Below are 15,933 nucleotides of genomic sequence, written 5' to 3' on the forward strand. Positions count from 1 at the left end.
GAAGTCAAAACTCTTGTTCCTGGTGAGCCTGTGTCAGATCAAATAGAAACCCTTAAACATCACTCATCTGACCTCTGCGTCTACCTTGAAGAGCCCTGCACTGGGAACAGGCTACATGTTTTCTTTCCCCTACTGTTACTCAGACCTTCTTGTCAACTGTTGGAAATGGGCTATCCTGATTATCACTACAAAAGTTTTTTTCTCCTGGTGATAACAGCCCACCTTAACTGATTACTCTTGTTATAGTTAGTACGGTAACACTCATTTTTTCATGTCTTCTGTGTATATAGATCTTTCTTCTGTATTTTCCACTCCATGCATCTGATGAAGTGGGTTTTAGCCCACAAAAGCTTATGCTCAAATAAATTTGTTAGTCTCTAAGGTGCCACAAGTACTCATCATTCTTTATGTTCATCATAGTTTACAATATTTAAAATATGTTCTTGTACCAAGATAGGGGGAAGATCCCCCTTATCTGTGGTAAGGGTGAAGGCTCCCATCCCCTGTGCTAGTTGTTATGACTGGAACAAATGTCTCAAACCCTTTTGTTCACTTAGTCACCCATCAGTTTAATTACCCATGAGCTCATCTGTAAGGCTACTACATGGTTTTTACACAGAAGTCACTCCCATCACTTCCTTCTGTCTACCTTGACAGGACAGACATCATTGTCCCTGTGAAATTATCCCAGATTTAACAGCCCCATAAAAATATTTGAATAAGTTTCTTTAGATTGGCTCTGAATGTGCAGTTCAGAACACTGAAAGATGAAGAATTATAATACTATGGAAATATGACAAGCTTCTCGCCACTTGTGAAAGACGGGAGAGCAAGTGGACAAGGGTGATCCACTGGACATACTGTACTTGGGCCTTCAGAAAACCTTTCAGGAGGTTCCACACCAAAGGCTCTTTAGCACAATAAACAGTCATCAGATAAGTTGGAAGATGCTCTTATGGATCAGCAACTGATTAAAAGATAGGAAATAAAGGACAGGAATAAGTGGTCAGTTTTCACAATGGAAAGTGGTAAATGGAGGGGATCCCCCAAAGAGATCTACAGAGATCTGTGCCTTCAACATGTTCATAAATCTTCCAGTGAGGTGGCAAATTGGCAGACAATACAAAATTACTCAAGATAGATAAGTCCAAAGCTGATTGCGAAGAGTTACAAAGGGATCTCACTAAACTTGGGTGACTGGGCAACAAAATGGCAGATGAAATTCAGTGTTGATAAATGCAAAGTAATGCACAATGGAAAACGTAATTTCAACTATACCTACAAAATGATGGGATCTAAATTAATTATGACTGCTCAAGAAACAGATCTAGGTGTCATCATGGATAGTTCACTGAAAAAATCCACTCAACATGGAGCAGCAGTCAAAAAATCTAACAACGTTAGGATCAATTAGGAAAAGGACAGATAATAAGATGGAAAATATCATAATGCCACTATATAAATCCATTGCACATGCACACCTTGGATACTGTGTGCAGTTTTGATTGCCCCATCTAAAATAGATACATTAGAATTGGGAAAGGTACAAAAAAGGGCTACAAGAATTAGGGGTATGGAACAGCTTCCATATGAAGAGAGATTAAAAAAGTCTGGACTGTTTATCTTAGAAAAGAGATGACTAAGGGGATATGGCAGAGGACTATAAAATCATGAAAGCTCTGGAGAAAGCATATAGGGAATTGTTATTTACCCTTTCATAAAACGTAAGAACTTGGGGTCACCTGATAAAATTAATACACAGCAGGTTTAAAATGAAAACACAAGGAAGTACTTCTTCACAGAATGCACAATCAGACTGTGGAACTCATTGCCAGAGTTATTGTGAAGGCCAAAAGTATAACTAGGTTCAAAAAAGTATTAGATATTGATGGACTACTCTCCATGAACTTGACTATTAGTCAAGATGGTCAGGGATGCAACCCCATATTTTGTGTTTCCCCCTAAGCCTCTGGCACTGGCCACTGTCAGAAGACAAGATATTGGGCTAGATGCACCATGGGTTTGAGCCCCTATAACCATTTTATGTTCCTTTAATCTTATCTACCTCCTAAGTGGATCCATCTATTTTCTTACACAGTTAATGATGAGTGACAGTACACAAGTGTACCTTCTCTTTGGAAGTAAAGCTGATTAAGAAATATTCTTTGAAACTATCAATTTCCCAAACTACACAGATTTAATGTCCTTTATCTTAATTTCTTTCTTTCCCCAAAATTTTATCAGACTGCATACCTGATGGACAAGCAACCTTTTTACATACAATCCACTTACAGGCTAGGCAATCTGGTATCTTGCATGCATATCCTTCAGCATTCATCTCTGGTTTCCTAGCAGTGCTGTTCAGTGCCTTCTCATAGCTGATCATACAGCCCCATATTGTTCCTACCTATGTCACAGGGAGTTTTGTCATTGATCTGTGGCATCAAGATGAGCCGTTTATTAGTATGTCAGTCTCACGTTAACCCCAAGGGCTAAGGCCTGCATTGTAACAGCACAACACTTAACAGATACCACAGTTAAATTTATTTCACTATATAATGCAAAGTAAAAAAACTGAAATTGTTTGCAAGACATAGTACACAATGAAAACTATTTCATGTCTAGAAAGAGGTCAGAGTGCCACAACAAAATGAAGATGACTTGCAGTAAAGATGCAAATACACCTAAACTGCTAAGTGATCTCCCTTATTCCAAGTTATCTTAACTCTACAGCTCTCTGCTGCAGAGAGAAAATCAATATTATTGTGAGTTAATGTGCAAGTTTTCCAGACAAAAGAATAGTACAGAACATTACCTGGAACATCAAAATATATAAATGGGTGACATAGCCACTTGTAATGTGCTGATGATGAGTGAACAAATTCGTTCTCCCAAAAAACCTACTGTGACTTTTCTTTTAAAAAAAAACCCACAAGCCCCCAAACTGTTGAGATGGCTTGCGTGCATATGTCCAAGACACTGCACAGGTAATGATCCTGTCTAGAACAAACAATTCCATATTTTTATGTCTAGCTTGTGCCCAGTTATATTAGAAATTATTTTGTTCTCAACAGCAATTCAGTCAAACAGAGTAGACCTCTTCATTTTCTAACTCACGGATAAGATTGTACTACAGCAGGAGCCAAGGCAGTGAGTAATTCATCTCTCTTGAGAGGAATAAAACAGGATTGCTCTCTCTGTACTGGCTGGCACAAACTCTTCAACAACAATCTACTATTTAGAAAACAGACTGGCCTTTGTACTTTGTTTATGCTTTCACCAAGGGCACAACTCTTAAAGTATTTTAATAATACAAAATAATAGTGCCTACATAGTGGCCAATTGCATAAGTTACCATAATATAGAATAGATAATAGAATATATCCTGCTAAAGGCTTTCCAGCTGAATGTTGATCTGAACTGTTTTTACCAGTTTCAACATATTCAGAGGTGCTGAGAACCAGCAGATCCTGATTAAGTTCTTTTCCCCCAACAACATTTAAAGTATTTCTCTTTCATTAGATTAAACCTGATACAACCGCACATGCTGGACATAAGTCATATTGCTGATACTGTAGTGTTTAAAACCAGGAGTCTTAAATGGCACCTGCACTGTGTTGCCTGGTGAAGTTCATTGAAATAACACTGAATTCCTGGGAGGAAAAATGATACACTTTTTTTCGCACCACAAGAAATGTTGAAGTTTAAAGCTCCAGAATTTTGCCACAAACAGATTAGTAAATATGGTTTCCTATTCAGATGTGTAGTATTATTCATTCTACAAGTTCAAAATGTGTGTCAGATTATCCAAAACCAAATGGGATCTAAACAATAATAAATCTTGATGGGTTTTTTTTTCCTGGACTGCTTCTTGACTTTGTAAATCTTTAGGGGAAGGGGTGAAGCCCCCTCATCCTACAGATCTGTGTGTGTGGTCATTTCAAGATGAAAGTCCAACCTTCAATGCAGACCTAAAAGTGTAGCTCCCTCCATCCTGGCTGCCAGCAGAGGGAATTTCATTTCTCTCCTAACCCCTAAAGCAGGAAAGCTGCCATTCTTTACTTTCAGCTTCCCCCTCACATTCTCCTGCCACCCCCTACTTCCAGCTCCTATCCTCACAGCGCCCTAACTGCTCTCTACTCTCCCAGCCTCCTGTCCCCCTCACATCCTCCCTCCCTATTCCCCAGAGTCTCCTGCAGCTCAGTCGGCCTCCATGGTCCTCTACAGTCTCCTCCATTCTCCCTCCTCAGTCTCCTTCCCTCTTGCCCATGCCTCACTGTCTTCTTCTTCCTCTATTCCCACATTCTGTTGCCTCATAGTCTCTGTCTCTCTCAGTTTCTCCTCCACATCTAATATCTAATGACAGATTTCCACAATAAAAAACACAAGGAGTATTCATCCTTACTAGGGCTACGATTATGTCACAGAGGTCATGGGGTTCCCCTGCTAGCCACTGGGAAGCAGAGGAACCCCAGAGCTCCCTGGGGGATCCCCAGAGCTTCCTCTCACTGCGCACAGCTGGGCTCCCCCGCAGCAGGCAGCCGTAGCCCCACCCCTCACCAGCTCAGTCACGGCAGGAGGGGACCCCCCACAACATCCCAGGCACGGCAGGTGGTCGGGGAGGGCAGAAGGACCCTACAGCAGCCCAGCCGTGGCAGGTGGTGGGTAGGGGGACCATGCAGCAGTTCAGCTGCTGTGGGTGCTATGTCTAGCTTGTGCCCAGTTATATTAGAAATTATTTTGTTCTCAACAGCAATTCAGTCAAACAGAGTAGACCTCTTCATTTTCTAACTCACGGATAAGATTGTACTACAGCAGGAGCCAAGGCAGTGAGTAATTCATCTCTCTTGAGAGGAATAAAACAGGATAGCTCTCTCTGTACTGGCTGGCACAAACTCTTCAACAACATTTTGACAGGGATATTTTTAGTAAAAATCAAGGACAGGTCATGGGCTTCTGTGAATTTTTGTTTATTGCCTGTGACCCGTCCCTGATTTTTACTAAAAATATCCATGACAAAATCTGAGCCCTAATCATTACTGACAGCAGCCTGCGAGCAACATTGGGAGATGACGGCCATTTTTAATGAAGGCAAAAAAAATCATCAAAAAACCCCAGCTGCTCCTGAGATCATGAGCAGCTTTGAAATACAAACAACGAATAAAACCATGAGACACGCAATAATACTATGAGAATTGGTAAATCTGGGTTTGTCATAATCCAACACTCAGGATGTGGGACAGAACCATAGTGCTTGGAACGCTGGAATACTGGCCTTTCTGGTACTGTGCATGTTATGAATTTTTGCCTGTCTAGAAACATCAAAAAAATTGCCATCCAGGTAAAACTACAGGTCTTTCACCAAACTGGCCTCCTCTACTTTTCCAAAGGCAACTATCTTCCCACAGTGAACAAGCAGATTGAGGGACCCCTAAGCATACACAATGAAACAATTGGCCACCCTGGAGAGATGTATATCACCATTTCCCTACATCCCACTATAGCCACCACACAGAATCAGATTAAGATTTATTGGGGCTCTGGCCACAAAGAACTTTTGGGCCCCCCACAACCCCCCTCACCATGGGGCCCCATCCCCTGCTTCTCCTCTCCTCACAAGGCGCTGTCCCCTGGCCAGGCCAGAAACTGGAGTCAGGCCATGGTAAGTCACCCAGGGAGCCTGAGCCACTGTGGGGAGTCCTGGACTCTCCATCTGCCATGGTTGGAGCAACCCAAGGCACAGGGACACAGGCTGTTGTTAGTCCCTCAGCACTCCACCGAGGGCAGATACAGGATCCAGTGCTCACCACAGTGGCCTGGGCTCCCTGGGTGGCTCTTACCATGGCCCAGCTCCAGCTTCTGGCCTGGCTAGGGCCCCAGGGGGAAGGGGAGTAGCAGGGGGCAGGCCTCAGTAGAAGAGAAGGAGCAGGGATGGACCACAGTTCCTCACTTATACACAGGTTCCGGTGCTCCTGCCTGGGCCCCAGAGCACAGGCCCCATGGGCTCATGCGTTAATCTGCCACTGCCACCACACCCTTGCCTTTGGGACCAGGAGTACCACCATCACTCCCACACATTCAGGCTCCTGTTTCCTCACTACATACACATACACGCTCCCCCAGGATGCGCAAAATGTCTACCCTCTAGAACTAGTAACCTCTATTTCCACCCAGTATCAGCATTAAAAGGTGGTGGTATATCCACACTAGAGAGGCAAGTGGTTGAGTTTCCGTATGAAGAAGGAATGAGAGGCTGAATGGGGATGGAGAATCTGCATAAAAAAATAAGGTAGCTAGTGATTTTAAAGGGGATGAAGAAATGTGTGGGAGACGACACACGTTTGCTACCTCTGCTTTTTACACATTATCCTATGATGCAATTGTGACAGGTTTTGTCAGAGACCTCCTTGGGATGTGTTGAATTTGCCATTTTCCCTGCCAGCCTGGGACTCCAGAAGCCTGCCTTGTTGAGCCAGACACTGTCAGCTGCAAACACAGGCTCAGGTCAGGTCCATGCCCCCAAAGCTGCAGACTTTAAACAAAAACTGCTCAGCAGGTCACTTATCTCCAGCACCCAGACACCCAGTTCCCAATGGGATCCAAATCCCAAATAAATCCATTTTACTCTGCATAAAGCTTATACAAGGTAAACTCATAAACTGTCTACCCTCTATAACACTGATAGAGAGATATGCAATATGCATAGCTGTTTGCTCCCCCAGGTATTAATCACTTACTCTGGGTTAATTAATAAATAAAAGCGATTTTATTAAGTATAAAAAGTAGGATTTAAGTGGTTTGAAGTAATAACAGACACAACAAAGTAAATTACCAAGCAAAATAAAACAAAAACACACAAATCTAAGCCTAACACATTAAGTAACTGAGTACAAATAAATCTCACCCTCAGAGATGTTCCAATAAGCTTCTTTCACAGACTAGACTCCTTTCTAGTCTGGGCCCAATCCTTTCCCCTGGTACAGCCCTTGTTAGTTCCAGCAGGCATCTTAGGTGAAAAGCAGAGGATTCCATATGTCTGGGATCCTTTTGTTCTGTTCCACCCCTTTTTATAGCCTTGGCACAAGGCAGGAATCCTCTCTCTTTCTCTGGGTTCCCACCCCTCCTTCTAAATGGAAAAGCACCAGGTTTAAGATGGATTCCACTATCATGTGACATGGTCACATGTCCTGTGAGGCCCCTAGTCTCCATTCTTCCAAGGCTGGCCAGCATGTACCCAGGAAGTTTTTCAAGTAAACAGCCATTTACAATCAATTGTCCTAGTTAATGGCAGCCATCAAGATTCCAAGCCACCATTAGGGGCCCACACTTTACATAATTACAATAGGACTTCAGAGTAATACTTCATATTTCTAGTTTTAGATACAAGAATGATACATGCATACAAATAGGATAAACACACTCTGTAGAATATAAGCTTTGTTATGACACCTTACAAGAGACCTTTTGCATAAAGCATATTCCAGTTACATCATATTCACTTATAAACATATTTTTATAAAGCATATGGAGTGCAATATCACAGCAACATGGGATTCATCAAAGAGAAACCAGATTGTATGGGAGAAGCAAATGTCTCATGGGGGACCAGTATCTTCTCAGGGGTGTCTGACAGGGACTGATATGCATGAGATGCCTATATGGATCCAGAAGCCAGGAATGAATACGCCTGCCCTTTCGTACCCCTTACAATTATAGAAATGCAGAAAGTCTGCTTGTAGTCCCGTGCACTGCCCCAGGTTTGAGGTGAACTCTGTCCTCTCTCATCACCACACAAGACCAGTTTACTGAACGCTGGCAGGATCTCACCGATAAAGAGCTATGGAAGTTATATATAGATATACTCATGTATCAAGATGAGACCCTAACCCTTAAATTTTAACATTAAAAATAACAAAGATCATTTACTTTTGTAAAACACGAAGCACAATAGGGCCTCAGTACCTACCAGGATCCATAGGAGCCCAATCAAAATCCCATGGAGACAATGGAAAGGCTGCCATTGACTTCAGTAAACCTGGCTCATGCCAAAGAATAAGTAATACTGTAATAACAAACTGCCCTTCTGTCCTTGTTACCAAAGAAATCAACTTTCCAAGACATAAAAAAGCATAGCATTCAAAGGAGAGAGTCAGGTCTCTCCAGAGACCAAGTGACAAATCAGTGCTCACAGGTGGGAATATGAAAAATCCAATCTCTCTAAAGATAGAAGATTCAATCGAACAGAAACAGTACCCATGCCATATCTAGTTTCTATGGCACTGAATTAGTTAATATAGTAGAGGGAAAAAATGTCATGACATTTGAAAATACAGAATAGTGGGGCTCTATAAAAGGTTGAGTAGTAGGGTTCAAACTTGAGGGGAGGATTGATAAAATTAACTGTTGACTGAGTTAACTGTTTTCTTTCAAGACTCCATCCAGTACAGAAATACTTAAATTAGCTAAGGGTTATTATGAAATTCAGCTTGATCTATTTAAAGTAATTGGACAAACCAGAACTAAATTATATATGGTATGTTTAAGTTAAGAGACAACATGTATAAGGAGAATTTAAGAAGGTATTTTACAGAGAAAGTAAAAATTAGGCGGAATTATTATTTATTTGTATTGTGGTAGTACCTAGGGGCCCAATTCAAAGAACAGGACCCCATTGTGCTAGTATATGAACATAACAAAAAAACCTTGTCCCCTCTTGCAAAAAGCTTACGGTCTGCAGGGCTGGTGCCTTAAAGATTTATACATGCTTAACTTGGCATATTGAGCGTAGTCCAATTTACTTTAATAGAACCACTCACAATGCATAAAGTTAAGCACATAAGTAAATCCTGGCAGGGCTAGAACCTAAATATAGGCTCCAATTGAGGCAACTAAGTCTATTATTAATACATTTTAGCAAAACTTGAGCGATTATATGGAATTTAATGATTTTAAAGGGTATTAGTTTTGGCTCAGGAATAACTCACAGCATTCTAGGGGCTAAGGGCTATCAGTTTATTTATATGGAAATACTTTTTGCTATCCCTCTGGCAGAAAACGTTAATGATTTATAAAGTGAAAAATACAAAAGTTTTTTAAAAAGTGTAAAGCTATTTAAAATACATAACATTTAGGCAAGAGATAGCTGAATAGTCATGAGTCCATTTCAGACACAGACACTGGGCTTCTTCTGGTTCTTTACTAACATATAACAAGAAGTGCTACTTCATGCTTTTTAAATAATATATTGATAAACATTTCCAAAATCTGTATAGAATTGTCTTATTTCTGAGCTTTACTTTAGTCAGGCTCTCACATATATTATATTTCCCCATGTTAAACGGGGAAGGCACATCAAATGTTCTTCAGAAGCTGTCTGTTGCTGCACTACCTTATGCCCTCATTCCAGGTTTTCAATCCATTTCCTCACCAACAGAAGTCACCTAGGACAGGAATATACTCTGTGTGCCTCCCTTCCATAACTCACTCCTTACAACCCCAAATCAAAGAGCATTAGTGTCAATGGTCAATTTCCAATCACTCAGTGAGCCTTAGATCAGGCCCTATGGGAGTAAGAGTGGGAACATTATGTACATAGCACACAAGAGAGTGGCATTCTATCTGCTTGCTTCAATGGCTTCTCAGACATCATCTCAATAGTGCCCATTGCCACTGCCTTCAAACAGGAAGTGAAGGCTGTAAATCAAATTATTACCTCAAACTAAAAAACTAAATTTAGTAAGTAAATTTAAAACTTGAGAGTTTTAAATTAGATAAGGTTTAAAAACAAAAGCAGCGTTAGGGATGTGAAAAACAGCAAGACCCGCCTGTGTGTGTCAGATACTTACAACAGCAGAATTTAAGGATATCATATTACCCATCTTTTTAAATATAAGCTCAATGCAGTGTAAAAATATTTTAACTCCACAAGTGTTCATATCATTTTACTCGATTATTTAAATATACCAATGAATAATTATTTTTACTATTGAACAATAATGAGAGAATTTAGAAAGAAAAGTTACTTACATTTACTATATGTAGTAAACTGTTTCAGTACAGATCCAGAATCATTACCTACAAGTGAATACAGACAGAATTCAATCCAGTTGTTGGAGGACTGTTTTTAAAAATAATTTTCTAATGCCAGACTGTTACAGCTTATTGTTTATATTTGTATAACAGACTTTGCAACACTCACTCATGTGCAGTGTTTCCAAGAAACAACCTGGCATTAAACGCTTCCCATGAGTTTCCAGTTAGTCACTCTGTGAGAAACAATTGAAAACATATTCATAAAATCCCATCTTTATTAACTATAAATGCAAGATTAGCATGAGTGGTTTTGGTTTCCCTGATTACTTAAAAACAAGCTATTATATAGTTCTAAAATCAATACAAATGACCTAAAAGATCATTAATATCTTATTTCAAAAACTTTGTTCCTCAACTGTCTCTCACATAAAACTATGCCAAGCTCACTGCTTGAACACACGCTCTGCATCACCCTCACCGAGCTCCAACCTTCCCTGCCCCACAACTAATTATTCCTCCACAGATTATATTTCCTGTGATTTCTCTTCTTATTTCAGTCTTACTTTCACATGCTAGATTTTTTTTTCCTAACCACTCAGAATCCTTCTTGATGGACCAAAAGGTCCTCTCTGATATCTTACTCCCAAACCTGCTCTGATTTACAGCTGCAAGTATCACCCATCTGCCTTTAACTGCATCCTCTAGCACATTTTAGGACTACACAGGTCAAAATCAAACATCTGGAAAGAAACAAGTTTCTGATGTGGACCCACGGATCCAATGGTAGATTGGGATATTTCTATGGAAGATACGGATTAATAACCAAGCATCCACATTCTGCCTATAGGCAATTTCCTAAGGCTTTTAAGATATAATCTCACCTTTAATGCTAAGTGGACCATACTCTTGCCATTTTAGGACTCAGCCACACAACTTTTAGCTTTCCAACCCCTGCCCCCACCTACGTCTCCTATCCTCATTATTGTGCTTCAGTTTCTATTACTGTAGGAAGGCTTTTTAATGAGCAATAGGGTAAGTATTGTCCTAAGTTCCAAAACACAGCGAGTTAGATGGGTGATTATTTAAAAGATAAAGATTTTTAGAAATCATACTGTAGAAATAACACTGGAGCTGCAGTGAAAGTAAGAGAGAAAATTATGTTGAAGGCAGTGCAGATAAGGGGAAGAGTGGAAGAATAAGGGGAGGAAGGGGAAGTTAGGGTGACCAGATGTCCTAATATTATAAGGACTGTCCTAATATTCAGGGCTTTTTCTTATATTGGTGCCCATTACCCTCCACCCCATCCCAATTTTTCACACTTTCTATCTGGTCACCTTAGGGGAAGTAGAGAAAGAAAGGTGAGAGTTTTGGTAGTGACAAAGTGACAGAAGAAGTATGAGGAGTGTAGGCCATAGAATAGGAGTACTTAGACACTCAAGACTACAGCTCAGCAAATGCTGTGCTAGTTCTCCATCAAAGGCATACCTGCCTCCTCCCCTCACAACATATCTGTCACAGATTGTCAGTAAACCACCTAGACCTGTGTGGATGATGTGGAGAAAGAGCAAGATGGTCAAAAGGCAGTGCATCAACTCTTGAGGTCTTCTGGGCACAGGACAAACCACTGCTGTGTCCTAAATTGAGTGTAAGGATATAAAAGGTCTTATTTAGCTGTCATCCTCTTCAGGCAGGGTACCAACTGCAGGAGACTCACTTTGCACCAGCTAGACATTCACTGATGACAAGTCAAACAATAGTCCCATCTTCCCGCCAGGGGGCTCTAGCAAGCAGGGAGCAGCCTCTCAAGCTGTTCCTGGCCCCAGCCAGGCCTCTCTCACAGAATGGGGTCTGCGCTCCTTCACACTCAGATCCCAACAGAGCTGTGCTCTCCCACTTTTAATCCCTCCCTCCAAGCCTGACAGCAGGTGTAGCAGGGTGAGGCTGATTCAGCCCACAGCAGCTTTCCTGGTCAGTGTGGAGTTTGTACAACTCATAACAACTTGTCATTTGCACGGACATTAGTTTTAGGACCAGACCCACAAAGATTCTCAAATACCCAACTCTCAGATTAAGGCACCTAAGCCTCACTTTTAGGCACCATTGTGATCCACAAAACCATTGCTCAGCATCCTGGTAGGCACCTGAACTCACTCCACGTCTAGGTTTTACAATAAAAAGTTCCTAGATGCCTGTTTCCACCTCTGAGTATTTGTGCTGCTGCCTCCCTCTAGGCATCTGGACATTCACCTTCTATCTAAGACAGGTGCTTCTCCACTAACTCACCTAGACAAAAAAGTACCACCATTCCTCCTTCCCCTAGCCCTTTCATAAAGAAAAGGTACACATTTGCATCACAGTTTATAATCTGGATTGAGAAGACATGATGAGATACAGAAAAGTTAGCCTCAAGGTCCTTGTGATGAGGTATATAAACCACACTGGAATAGCAGGGGTTAAGAAGCAGATCTGAGCGCAGATTACTCTGCCCCACCGCCCCTTCAGAGCTTGCTCCAGCAGAAGGAGGAACTGAAAAGGAAACCGGACAGCTCAGAGGGGAGGGATGGAGAAACGAGACAAGACAGGGACAATAAAGGCAGAGAGACCTATCTTGGTAAACTCTGAATAAGGTATAGCCAGAGTCCTTAATGCAAGTGGCAGCTATCCCAGGCTCTGGAGGAGCAGCCAGGGAAAGGATTCCGGTGAGAGGTAGCTGGGAGCTCTCTCTCTCTTGGGCTGAAAACTGAGAAGCCTTGGAGGCTGACTGGAGATACGGGCTGATTTGGGATTACAGCCTGCCTGAAACCCAGGGCAGAGGGAGAGTGGCAGACCCCAGGTGAAGACAGTGAAACCAGGAAGCTAGACCAGCATGAAGCTGGGGCTAGCATGCAAAGAAAGCAGCTAGCAGCTGAGCCGAAGATTCAGTTGTTTTGTACTATTTCTTCTTGGACTTTCAGACCTGGAGGGGAAGTGGCTCAGGGAGGCAGCCTCAAAGGACTCCAGAGAGTTTGTTATCACTGCCTCTCATAGAGCCCTGGGTTGGCCTCTTGTGGAGAGTGAGAATCCAGGCTTCCCTACAACCCCACCCTGTTGAGGAAAGGGCTTAAGCCCCTTTCTCCCCTTCCTTGGAGAGGATGAAAAGATAGAGACATTGTAAGCCCTGAGGCAAGGGCATGCCACCCACAGGATAATTACAAACAATTATTCAAAATATGTGAAGTTTTCATAGAAATTCTGTTGATTAAAAGTGTGTTAACTAGTTCCTGTCATGTATTTAGTGGAAAATCCTAACATTCAAAACACATCTAGACTTCTATATTTTTTTCAAAATATGTTTGTTATATGAAACTCTATTTGTTTTGCTGTTTAGATGTATGCCCCTCAAATGAAGCCAACAGCTGCTGCAGAATGCAAGAAGCAAACAAAGATGAAAGATCAATAGGCATCCGTTTCAATGGAAGGTGACAGAGGCAACAGGTGGTTAGAAATATGCTGGAATAAATTCAATGCATTCTACCCCTTTCAACAGCATTTTGGATAATATTAGTCCATCATTTATAAGTATTTCATCTGTCTGAGTATTAATTTTTAACATCTAGTGAACCATACATTATGGAGAAACTTGTATCAGCTATACAGTTGCTAAAATAAAACAGGAACATGTTTTTTACTATGTAGATCAGGAAATTAGAAATGAATTTGCAAGTGTGATAAGATAGAATACTACAGAAAAAATAGGCAATAATGTAATGGCATTTGAAGATAGACTGGAACAGAGCACCCATTGGAGACTGTTGTTACTATTAGGAACTCTTGAGAATATAGCGTGGGAAACTGCAAAGTCCATTTATCCAGCAGGCTTAGAAGGATCAGAGATAAAATTCTTCTGTCTGCATGCTTACTTTACCCTGGGCCCACCTATACTTTCAAAAGAGAGATTCTGACATGCTTTTGTAAACCTTGATTATTTATCTATCATGAGTGACTGTTTGTGGAGACTATCCCAAAGATGGGTGCATTAAGCTTCCAGACAATTTTTTTTAGCCCAAATGTCTAAACATACCTTTTTTTTTTTTTAATAACCACATTGGATATGAAGCATTAGGTGGGATAATCAATAGAGACAGTGATCCAATTTTTAATAACTTCATAATAGGCCTGTGTTTGTTTCACAACATCTGGAACAATTTAACATTGTTTTTGCCTGTTGTCATGGTAAGGGACTGCCAGAAACATCTTTAATCAGTTACACAGGAAAGAAAACAGAAGTAACTTAATGCAGATTTAATTCTCACAGACCATTCAGTTTGCCAGTTCATGATGCAATATTGAATCAAAAATCATTTTAAAAGATGGCTGACGTTACATCAGATTTTCCCACGGAATAGAAACAATTTATATTATGACTTTCCACCGAGTAAATTACAGAATGAGGAAAAAAGACAACTCAAGTGAAAATGGACAGGGATTAAAAGAGGTACAGAGTGAAAGTTACCAATGGCTGTAGCCTGGAATCAGGAAGGTAGATTGAGCAGGAGATTATTTTTCCCCCATAAAATATCAGTGTCCAACTGGCTTCCATGGCAAAAAAATGAACTGTTTCGGGAAACCAATCAAATAATTATATCTTGAATATTCTCGCCTTCCCCCCCAAAATACTGGGCTTTTCTAGAGTTTGCATGATATTTCACATGACATATGATACTATGAAAAATCATTAACATTTTTAGATAAAATTCTTAAAAAGTAACTTTAAATCAACTTACTACCTTTCTGGTAGAATTCTAAGATTTAAAGTATGTATATATTTAACATGTCTTCCTTCTTAAAATAATCCATCTTAGAGAATGATTTCTATCAATTACTGTTTGTTTAAGGGATTTACTCACCACTTGAAGTGGAAAACTGACCACAACTATAACTAAGGAGGCACCTCTGTACCTTCAAGATAAAAAAAGTACTGGACCAAGTCACACTATTGGGAAACCTTAAAGGAGTCAGATTGGAAAAATACTGCTGGTACTCTATTCCAAGCCTTCCCCACAAAATAAACTATCCACATGAGATATTACTCCCACTAGATTGTACAGATGTTAAAATATAACAGTGCATGCCCCTCTGGGATCAGCTACCCAAACACACCCAAAGCTCCAGCATTCTGTCCAGAGGAGTATATGACCTTCTTGAGCTAATTGTCCCTTGGATGGGAATTCAAATTGCCCAATGAGCAACCCTAGGCTCTAGGGGCTTGGCTCTTTCTTGAATGGCCAGGTGAAGAGGGAATAGCTGTATTCACTCAGTGGTAGCGCCAAATGAGCTATGTCACAGTAGTTTGTGCAGATCTTCATAATACATTGCTCCCTCTTTCTGCTTTAAGGAGCAGCGAGTTAACAATGATGACATTTAAAGTATTATTACTGGCATCTGAGGAGTACATATGGAAATAAATGGGGCACGTCACACCTCTTAACGCTTGTTTATAAATGCAGGCAGACAGCACTACATCAGTTAGCCTTGAAAATGAAACCTGAGTGTATCTCAGCAACCATATCTACTACAGACTATTTTATTTTTATTATAAAATAAGTCAAGTCTTAGACTGTGAAGAACAAGAAGGCAGCATGAAAGAGGTGTCAAAATGCCACATAGGAGCTGAATCTGAGCTTTCACCTTAACTTTAGCAGTTCCAGCACTCAGGGGAAAAAATAAATAAATGAAAAATAAAAATAAAAAACCCCTTCACCACAGCACACACTTTCCATTAACATAACTTTACAATTTAATTAACTTCACTGCTTTTAAGAAATATCCCATGTTTATTAATGTTAGCATAATAATGGTCCTGATTAAGATCAGTAGGTCTCACCTCACTCAGGTAAAAGGAGCGGAGAAATGAGCAGAGCA

At 40.7% G+C, this 15,933-nt stretch overlaps 1 protein-coding gene across 3 annotated transcripts in view; it reads right to left on the reverse strand.

The window, feature by feature from the left end:
• CNTN1 (contactin 1) overlaps positions 1–15,933 on the reverse strand; it is a 441,096-nt gene that overhangs the window by 294,025 nt on the left and 131,138 nt on the right. For 2 of the 3 annotated variants that reach the window (XM_030548961.1, XM_030548962.1), the window contains exon 2: positions 10,027–10,074. The exons of the other annotated variant lie outside the window; for it this stretch is intronic. The gene's annotated coding sequence lies outside the window, so the exon portion shown is untranslated. The remainder of the gene's footprint in view (positions 1–10,026; positions 10,075–15,933) is intronic. 3 annotated transcript variants of the gene reach the window in all.

This window comes from Gopherus evgoodei, chromosome 1 (assembly GCF_007399415.2).
Source record: "Gopherus evgoodei ecotype Sinaloan lineage chromosome 1, rGopEvg1_v1.p, whole genome shotgun sequence".
Lineage (NCBI taxonomy): Eukaryota > Metazoa > Chordata > Testudines > Testudinidae > Gopherus > Gopherus evgoodei.